This window comes from Triticum urartu, chromosome 3A (assembly GCF_056163025.1).
Source record: "Triticum urartu cultivar PI428250 chromosome 3A, HENAU_Tu73, whole genome shotgun sequence".
Classification (NCBI taxonomy): Eukaryota; Viridiplantae; Streptophyta; class Magnoliopsida; order Poales; family Poaceae; genus Triticum; species Triticum urartu.
In genome coordinates, this window is record NC_141875.1 from 80,758,408 (window position 1) to 80,769,359 (window position 10,952).

Sequence of the window (10,952 nt, forward strand, 5' to 3'; positions counted from 1 at the left end):
AATAGAAGCAAAGAGAGAAGCTCCAGTCAAGATCCTACAATGACAAAAGATCTTCTAGTCGTGATCGTAATTGCTACAATTGTGGAAGACCCGGACACTACTCCAATGAGTGTATGGCTCCCTACAATACAAGAAAAGAGAAGATTCACCAAAAAGGAGAAGTAGAGGAGATGAATCACCACCAAGAGAGAGGAGTAGAGATAATCATTATGAACAAAGACCCTCTCGTAGAAGAAAGGATTCGGAAAGGAAGGACAAGTCATCAAAGAGCTACACAAGACGAAGATGTGAAGCTCATGTTGGTGAATGGGTATCCGGTTCTGACTCCGACAACTACTCTGAGAGAAGATATCACTCCGACTTCGAATATACTCAAGATGAAGGTGTTGCCGGTCTTGCACTTGTGTCATCCAACTCCTACGACATATTTGACTCACCAAATGAAGGAATTGGAAGATGCTTCATGGCTAAAGGCCCTAAGGTATCACACCCCAAGTATGTTGATTTCAATAGTGATGAAGGTGATTTGCTAGGTGATGATGATTTACTTGTTGACAACACTAGTGATGAAAACTATGATGAACTTGCTATTAATCATGCTAATCAAGATAAAATGAATGACAATGATAAGAAGGAGATTGAGCGTCTAACTACAGAACTAAGCACTCTTAAGTTGGCTCATGAAACAACTCTAGAGGATCATAGAGAGCTCATAAGGACTCATGAGAAGCTACACTTCGAGAAGCTAAATTTAGAGCAAGAGCATGGGTTCCTAAAAGCAATCAATGATGATCTTCGAAAGAAGAGTTCTTCTTACATTGCCAAGCGTTTACTCTTGTCTACTTATATGCCACAAGTAAAATCTAGAAATAAGAGCAAGAAAGATTCTTCTTCTAGTAGTAGCAATAACAATGTTAAATCCAATATTGTTGCTTCTAGTAGTTCTCTTGATTCCACTAATGATTCTCTTAGCCAAGTTACACTTGAGAAAGAAAATAGCTTATTGAAGGGAATTATAGAGAAAGGTTTTTACAAGAGCCTTGCCGAAAGTAAGCAATTTGAGGAAATTGTACGCAAGCAAGGAAGGCACCGGAAGAATCAAGGTGTTGGTTTTGAACGAAAGTTCAATGCCAAAGAGTTGAGTGGGAAGAAGATCAATACCCCAAGACGAAGTTTGTTCCTCAACAAGAGAAGTATGACCCCACTTCTTTCAAGGGAACTCAAGCTCAAGATGATCTTCCACCACAAGACCACAAGCTAAAAGGCAAGGACAAGCTTCAAGAAGAGATTGATTCATTTGAAGAAGCTCCTAAGGCCATGGTCAAGTGGGTTCCCAAGACTACATCAATTTCTACTTCATCAAGTACTACTACAACTCCAAGGATTCCCATCAAGTTGATGTGGATCCCAAAGAGGAAGAACTAGAGTGTTCTTGAGGGTGACTCCGCCAACATACTTCACTCATATTCATATTGGCAAGGACATGTGCAATCAACTTTCATATCTTGCACTAGTTCATGGAGTCACAAACCCTCTTGTTGGTAAGACAAGGGACAAGGTAACCTAATGCTTTCATGGACATCATCATATGTGTGTTTCACTCCATGTCTATGGATATCCTTGTATGTTCCTTATGGTACTAACCCATGTAGGTATTGAAAGTGCAACTCACCCCAATGGATTGCTCCAAATGATCTACATCAACATTGATCATCCACATCTTCAAAATCGACATGAAGTCATCATCGACAAAACCCAAGGTTAGCATCCCTCTTAGGGGGGATATCACATCTAGGGGAGCTTTGCTCTAAAGATTGAGCTAAAGCAACTCTAATGATGTGAACACAACAATGCTTTATGTAAAAGTGGTAACCCCACTTGTGCTTAAACGATGAGTATGACCTATGATGAAATGATTCTCATTTGTCTCCTAAGTCAATACACTCATATATAGATGACCTAGTCATCTCCAATTCCTTGGTAGATGCTAGAGTGTATGTGCATGCTTTGCCACATGTTTTATTTGCTATCTTATTGTGTGAGCATGTCGGTTGCATAATTTTCTCCATTTGAGGACATCCATTTGTTGTTTTGATTGTTTGGTGTTTCTTTTACCAAATGGATGGACAAGAATGCCTAAGTACTCCCTCTAGCTATCTATGCTTGTTCTCTTCTCAAACTCTATTCATGCTACATCGCAAAATTTGAACAAGTCACTTTCGGACCCTCCAGGTGAGGAGCACTCGGAGCCACCGATCTGTCAAAGGCTAACTTCAAAAACCTCTTAATGATTTTCGGTCAGACCAATTCATCCAACTCGGTCTCACCGAAATCAGTAAGTTGATCTAGGATTTCATCTCGGTGCCACTGATTACAACGGTTCGGTCTCACCGAGTTGCAGCAACTGCTAGCAGTTTTGCATCTCGGTGCCACCGAGACGTTCCACTCAACGCCATCGACAGCGTCTGGGTATATATACTGCGGATCGAAGTTTGGGAATTTCTTCAAACACACTCGCCCGCGCGTCCCCGGCACTGCCGCCCCTTGGTCTCCGGAACATCGCCATCTCCGCCAGTGAGCCTCTGTCGCTGGTCTCAGCCGCCGTCAACGGGTATCTTCCTCGCCGTTGCCGCCGTAGCGAACCGTCACCAAGTTAGGGTACATATTCGACCCTTTGTGCTATCCTTTACTCCGATTCTTTCACAAAGTATAATGCCTTATTCCTACCACGTATGAAATCAATCTATCCAGCAAAGAAATCCTTTAGAATAGATTTGATGCAAAAACTTAGGAATAGGTTTCCGCCGAACCCATCTCGCACTGACCGATCTGAGGATTTCGGTCACACCGATTGGCCTTGGCCATTGCACTAAGTACAACTCCGTCTGACCAAAGTGTACTAACTGGTGAGACGGAAATCACTTTCTCTATGAAACCCTAGCATCTCGGAGTCACTTAACTGCATACCGGTCTGACCAAAACTACATGTTTAGCTCTGTTAGTGCTTCGGTGTCACCGAGTTTATCAAATCGGTAGCTCCAAAATGCTTTCTGCAGAAAACTAAAGTTAAGTTTTTGTTTCAATTTTTTGCAAAAACAAGCTGTATTTTGTGATGCTCATCTACTCTAGCCACACCCATCTATTCACTACTAGGGAAAACCTTATACACAGAACATTACCAGCAGCGCTCTTCAAAATACAATGCTACTGCTATGTAGCAGCAGCGCGTGCCAGAAAAATGCGCTGCTGAAAGAAAAATAACAGTAGCGCGTCATCTCTAAACCGTGCTACTGTTCTAATTGCCATGACCTCGCCGTCCAGCTAGTTATAGCAGTAACGCCTTACACCGTACTGCGCTACTGCTATTCTCCTTACCTGTAGCGCTTTTTCATACCTGTGCTACTACTAACCCTACCTTATCCCCACGCGGCTGACCCTCTCTCTCACTCACTCTTCCTCTCAGTCACTCTCACCCGCGCCGATAACCATTGTCGTTCGTCACCGCCGCCGCCGTCGTCCGTCCGCCACCGAGGTACTCCCTCCTTCTGTCCCTCCTCCTCCCACTGAGCCCTCCTCCTCCCACCGCGCCCTCCTCCCTCGGCCTATGGCCGCTCCCTCCTCCCTCCTCCGCCGGCAGCCCTCCTCCTATCCCCTCCCTACTCCTCCTCCCACCGCCCTCCCTCCTCCTCCGGCCGGCCCCTCCTCCTCCTTCGGCCGTCCCCTCCCCCTCCTCTCTCCTCCCTCCCTCCCTTATCTCTGTTTTTGCAAATCGTAGGTAACTAGTTTATTTAGTAAGTGATTAATATAACTAGCTTATTTATATTAAGTGCTTAATAGAACTAGTTTATTTAGTAAGTAGTTAATAAAACTATTTTATTTAGTAAGTAGTTAATAAAACTAGTTTAATTAGTGTTAGTATTATATATAAGATATTTTTGAATGTTTTTTTCATATTTTGAACCATTGAAATGCAATGACCATCGATAAGTGGCCTATGTTTTGCCGGAGTGTTGATTAATTTCCGTTCTGGCAAATTTCAGGCGCTCGATGTGTCCTTTTTTAGCAAAGGTCATGACGGATTTTTTGGGTTTTGCCATCGAGTTATAATCTTTGAATTTTGAACACAGGAGATGTCTGATGATGATGGGATCCAGGAGTTCGGGTACTGCTACAATGACCGGGGTGTGTGCGACAGGTTTCCTCACCTGCAAAATGGTAGGTTTTTCACCGTGAAGTTGGAAGAGACCTTCGATGTTTGTACGGTATGCAACGACAAGCATTTCATCGTAATTAATATCATCACTTGTGCTTCTTTTGTTCAACGTGTAATTTATGGATTTTTTCAATTCGATTAGTACATCCTGTGCCATGCTAGACCATATGTATTGGAGAAGCTTAGTTTTGGTTTAGATGACTTTGAGAATGTGGAGACGAGGAGGGCTCACTTAAGAACTAAACATGGTTATGAGTTTCTGGTTAAGTTCTACAATGCGGTCGATCGCTCCCATTTCTGTTGCTCTAATTGGGAAGATCTCTGCAAGGCATATGGATTTGAGGAGGGAATGCGAATAAGATTTGATATTCATCCCGAAGATTATGATGATGATGATGATGATATCGACATCTGGGTGGATGTGGATATGCCTCCAGTTTTGCCTAGATGTGAGTTTGTCAAACTAATTTGTTAAGTTCAGTAATTTATGTTGTTAATTTAAAAATATTTGGTGTTCGTCCGTACTAAACTTATTTATTTATAATTTTTAGCTTATTTCTTATCTTCATGAAATACTCGGAAGGAGGTAGACAACACATACTACAACTATGACTCCAAGCTTAATTGTGAGGAGAAAGGTTATCTTGTCTCATTCATAGAAGATGTTGAGGCCTTCAAAACCAGTAACTCTATCAGCACAAATTATACTAGATACGTGCCACTAGTCCATACATTGCTTGATGATAACTTCATTACTAAAAACTTGGTAAGATTTTATTAATGATGGTAACTTCATTGCATACATTATTCTTAAGTAAACCATTGCTAACTATATATGTTACTATTTCATTTTTGAACAGAGGCTCCCAAAGCAGGTTGTGCCTGACAAGCTATTTACTGAAGGTGATATGCATATGGTTAGCTTACGACCAACTCCTTCGGAGGCTTACCATACTGCATACTCGATTTCTTCAAATGATGGAAGGCTCAAAATCAAAGAATGGAGCAAAGTGATGAATGCGCACATGCAAATAATTGGAGACAAAATGAATGTGTGAAAGCCACAAGTTGGAGATAGGTTTATGTCCATTCTCCATTATGGTGAAGGACCGGTTTATCTGTTTTATGGTATTTTAGCTAGGAGAGAGGAGTAGGTCCTAAGTATTAAGAACAATTAGTTAGTGAAAGTCTGTTATATCGACTAGAGGGGGGGGGGTGAATAGGCGATTTTTATGAAAGTCTTCAAAACGTGGAAGTTATGAAGACAAACAGTAGAGATATGCCTATCACTATGCAGCGGAAGTTAGATTACACTAGGCAAGCCATGGTCAAGTATTCAATAGAGTGAAAGCACAATGACAAGTAGCTACAGTGTAATAAGGATCAGGTAGGAAGAAGTTATGAAGCCAAACAAATCATACAGTTACGTTGTGAAGACAAAAGATAGAGTAAGCATGCAATGGCTTCACAATGAGTAACAGTAAGAAAAAGGAAGTGAAGATGAAACCAGTGACTAGTTGAAGACAATGATTTGTTGGACTAGTTCCAGTTGCTGTGACAACTGTATGTCTGGTTAGGGCGGCTAGGTATTTAAACCAAAGGACACACAGTCCCGGACACCCAGTCCTGAACACGCAGCTCAGGACACCCAGTCCTCACCATATTCCCCTTAAGCTAAGGTCACACAGACCTCGCCCAATCACTCTGGTAAGTCTTCAAGGTAGACTTCCAAACCTTCACAGACTTCGTTCACCGGCAATCCACAATGTCTCTTGGATGCTCAGAACGCGACGCCTAACCGGCTGGAGGATGCACAATCCTCAAGTGTAATAAGTCTTCAGATCACTCAGACAAGAAGACTTAAGTGATGCCCAATTCTCTCTGGCTCTGGGTGGTTAGGGCTTTTCTCCTCGCTAGGAATTTTCTCTCAAAGGCTTCGAGGTGGGTTGCTCTCAAACGACAAAAGCCGTGCACTGAAATCTGAGCAGCCAACTGTTTATGGTTGTAGGGGGTGGGCTATTTATAGCCACTAGGCAACCCGACCTGATTTGTCCGAAATGACCCTGGGTCACTAAGGAACTGACACGTGTTCCAACGGTCAGATTTCGAACTCACATGGCAACTTTACTTGGGCTACAAGTAAAGCTGACTTGTCCGACTCTGGACAAGATTTGCTCTCATAGTCTTCGCTCGAAGACATAGGTTTTGAATTAGGCATCACTTCAGTCGTTCTGACTGGTTCTCTTGGACCCCACTTAACAGTACGGTGGTTCCTATGACTCAACACAAATGAAAAAGAACTACGAAGGATCTAAGTCTTCGAGTTCCATAGGCTTCACGTGGTGTCTTCTCTTGTCATAGTCTTCAATGTGAATATCTTCATATACCACCATTGACTTCAATGTCTTCGTACATTTTTAGGGGTCATCTCTGGTAGTAAAACCGAATCAATGAGGGACTTCTACCTGTGTTATCCTGCAATTCTCACAAATACATTAGTCCCTCAACTAGGTTTGTTGTCAATACTCCAAAACCAACTAGGGGTGGCACTAGATGCACTTACAATCTCCCCCTTTTTGGTGATTGATGACAAACTAGTTGAAGTTTTCAATAGGGAATGTAATATGTGAAATTGTAAAGGAATTGTCTTCATAAGCTGCAAGGGCTCCCCCTGAAGATGTGCATATAAGTAATTTGCTTCTGGAATGCAAATGCACATGGCAGGTTGTACTTGTGGAGATCCACTTCAACTTATGATGACAATCCAGTATGCATGTAAAAGTATATGAAGATAATGACATGCATAATAAAAAATGGATGTCTGCAGAATGATCTAAGTGTGGAATTTATCGTCGCACATGCAGAATTTATCTTCGCAAAACAAAGTGGCAAACAAGTAGCAGACGACCATCGAGTTTAAGTGTTACAACTCAAAGAAGCAAATGTAGCAAAACGGGAGTTGTAAGCATGAAGCAAAATATAGCAAAATAAAGGCACCCGCCCATATTGACCCGTTTGTAGACTATCAACTTCATATGCTTCTCCCCCTTTTGTCAGTGAGGACCAAAAAGGTTTGAAGACATAGAGTTTTCTACGTGTTCCCATGAGCGGCAGGGTCGTTGGAGGTGTTTGGCGGTGCTGAAGAGCTTGGTGCCGAGTCGACGCGTGCTGAAGGAGGTGGAGGTGATGTAGCATCATCTTCATCCTCGATAATTCTTGCAGTTACTGTGGCAGAAGATGAAGAGAACTCTGAGTCTTCAAGTGATGGAGTTCCTCGCAGCACAGCCCTTCGAGGAGGCGTGGAGTCAAATTTGAATCGCTCTTTGAAGCCATCCTCCTGAAGATCAGCTTCAGAGCACATCATTGTGAGTCCTTTCCAGGTGCGGCGACAGGTTTCATGTGCAACGAATGCATTCTTGGTGGCAAGATTTCGTATGCGATTTACATCCACCAAGAGGCTTTTCATCTGTCTCTTCAGCCAGTCATGATGCCTATCCTGCTTTTGATGAAGGGCCACAAGAAGCTCTCGGTCATTGAGAACACGAGCGCGCTTCTTGGGTCTTGGAGTTGTTGTGTTGTCAGTGGCTTCAGTAGAGGCAGGGCGTGGTGCACGTGTAGTGCCAGCCAACGGATACACCCTGGAGATGGCTTCAACACCTTCAACGTTCTGAGTAAAGCTCTGGTGTTCTGCATTCTGAAGACACAGAGGTTGCTTGGCAGGTTCAGGATAGATGGCTTCAGCAGAGGTATCCACATCTGGCAAGAACATCCGATGGTTGCGGGCTGAGGGCTGATATGAGATCGCAGAGTGAAGCTTGATCAGCCTCATTACCCAAGGAGCATAGAACTTTAAACCAAACAGATCTGAGCCTGATGCAGCAAGCGGGCGTATGAAGAGGTCCTATGCGTTGAAGCATTTGCCATGAAGGATACAGAATATCAGAGTCTTCATTGCACCCTCAATCTTGGCATGTGGAGAGTGTCCTTTAATGGGCCAGAGAGTCCGCCGGATGATGTGATAGATGGTTCTGGGCAGGTACTCAAGGTCTTCAATGAAGAACTCTGTTGGATAAGGAGCATCGGGGGGCAATGGCTTCATCATCGAGAGCATCTGACTCATATTCGGTTCAGGCCTCTGGAATATGCTCTCAAGAGCTTCAGCGTGTAGTTTACAGCCTTCCTCGAAGAATTCGCCAGGAGTGGGCAGGCTGGTGAGCTCAATGATATCAAATGCATTGGCTTCGTGATGAACATTGCCGGTCATCCACTCCAGGACCCAAGTCTTCAGATCTCTGTTGTATCCTTTGATGTGGAGGGTGGCATAGAATTGCACCAGAAGCTCTTCATTCCAGTGCTCTTCATCAGTCACAAACTGCAGCAGACCCACTTGCTTGAAGCAATCCAACGCTTCTTCCAGACAGGGCAGACCAGCAATAGCTTCAACATCAAGGCGCTTGTGTGGGAAGATGCGACCTTGGTTGTACAGGATGCATGAGTAGTAGCTGCACTGAGGATAGCTCCAGAACCTATCTGATGAGATCCTTTCCCTTGAATAGGGGTTCTTGGAGCTATTGAAGAACGTATTATCTGCCCTGAAGCCATTGACATTGAAGGAGCCAGGTGCTGATGCAGGACCTGGGAACCTTGGCAGTCTCGGGATCAGCTTCTGTACCTGAGGCCTGTGCTCAACATGGTAATCAAATTGGGGACCGGCAGCAGACTCAGGAATAGAAGTATCAGGGTCAGTGGCTTCACTGTCTTCTGATGCTTTCGGTGGGGAGGACTCCACATTAGCTTCAATGTTAGTTGTGGCAGCCTCAATATTTTCAGCCTCCACTTGACTAGCTGGAGGGTCAGACTCAGGCACGTTCTCCTGGAGAACGGCTTCTTGGTGGAGCGGGGGAGTGGGATCTTGTGGTACTTCTTCATCTTCTTCGGCTGATGCAGTCGGAATGTCGTCAGCAGAGTCTTGAGGCCGTGGACCTTTGCAAAGCCTGCGGAACGCAGACGATGCCTGTGGGGTTGGAGTGGGCTGGACCTCAGGTTCTTCTTCCACTTGTGGGCGATCGTCCATGACGCATCCTGTGCAATTGACGTCAGAGGACGACCAATGATGATGACTTCGTTGGATTCAAGCTGAGGAAGGGCTGCATCATCTTGTACATTGTCAGGATGACCAATGTCTTCAGCAGCGATGGGATCGGCTGCTGGAATATCTTCAGCTTCAGGAGCCTCTGTGGGAGCAGGCTCATGAACTGTCAGTTGACGTTCTGCGTCAGGATGGAGTACAGAAAGGGGTTCAACCATCAAGGGCTCTGTGGGAGCAGCCCGAGCTTTCTTGATCTTTCTCTTTTTCTGAGTGGGGGCAGAAGGAGAGGCTTCAGAGTGTTTCCTCTTCCTGGCTTCAGCCTCTGCAGTTCGTGTCTTCTTGAGCTCTGAAGCGGTTGACCGGCTCTTTGGCTTCAAGCCAGTCGTTGCGGTTGGGAAGACAATTGGAACTGCTTCCTGCCTTGGTGCATCTGGTTCAGCTGTAGTGGGCTTCTTCTTCTTCTTCATGGCCATCCTGGGGTCGATGCCTGGACGCCCAAGTGCATTGCGCTTCTCAGCCTCATTGTAGGCTTGCACACATCTTTCAGCCAGAGTCTTCATGCGCTCACGCGAACCCTGAGCTTCTGCACGCTTCTTCAGAAAATTTTCCTTGAGCTCGTGCATCATGATTTTGAAGTTCTTCACTTCTTGCACGCTGAGTTTGGCCATATGCTTCTTGAACTGAGCCTTTTCATGATCAATCTTCTGCTTCAGTTCAACTATACGCTGGGCAACAGCAAGTTCTGAAGCAATAGCGCCTTGGAAGGCGACGCTGAGGCCAACGGGTAGCTGCAGATCTTCAAAGCTAATGTTTGGTGTGTCAAACCATTCGTCAATGAAGCTGTGGATTATTGCGACATCAAAGAGAGGCAGATTATTGAAGATTTCTGCTTCTTCTTTGCTCTTGATCAGTTGCTCAAGAGCGTCATCTCCAAGATCGTCATCACTTGACAGATCAATGGTTTCACTGCGCAGAATGGCAGCAGCTGTGAGTTCTTTGCCGGTGTGTGGCTGAGGCATCTTGGCCTTCTGGGGCTTGGAGACGCGTGATAAGTCTTCAGACTGCACACTGTCTTCAGGAGGTGCAGTTGCCAATGGCTTCGCCCTTGAGATTTTTGGTGACGGGCAAGCTTTGAAGCTTTTGGCTTCTTCATCTGCTTTGGCTTCGGTTCTGCAGGCGCGTCATCAGACTCAGTGTCAGCTGCAGGCTCATTCACTGCAGTCCCTTGAACCATGATGTAGGTGATGAGGCCGTCAAGGTTGGCGAAGGGACCGATGACATTGGGTTCTACATGTCGTATGCCATCTGCCCTTGGTGCTGAGGGACCAGGGTTGAAGTCTAGTCCAAACTTCTTCTTGTTCTGCTTCGCTGAGTTTTGGGCAAACTGGAAGTTGCGCTTGAACAGATTGTCGTCACGACACCAGAGTAGTGACGACGGATGTGCATCAGCAGGTTGTGGTCCACGGACCATGCATGGATAGAAGCCTTGAGCAATGGCTTCATCTCTGGACCTGGGTAGAAGATTTTTGAATAGGATGTCTCCCCACGGTCTCTTGATGGCGTTTTTCTCAGCATACTCTTGGGTTGTGAAGTGGTATTTGAACCATTGTTCTGCCCAATAGCGTCGAATCCATTGGATTCGGGTCTTGT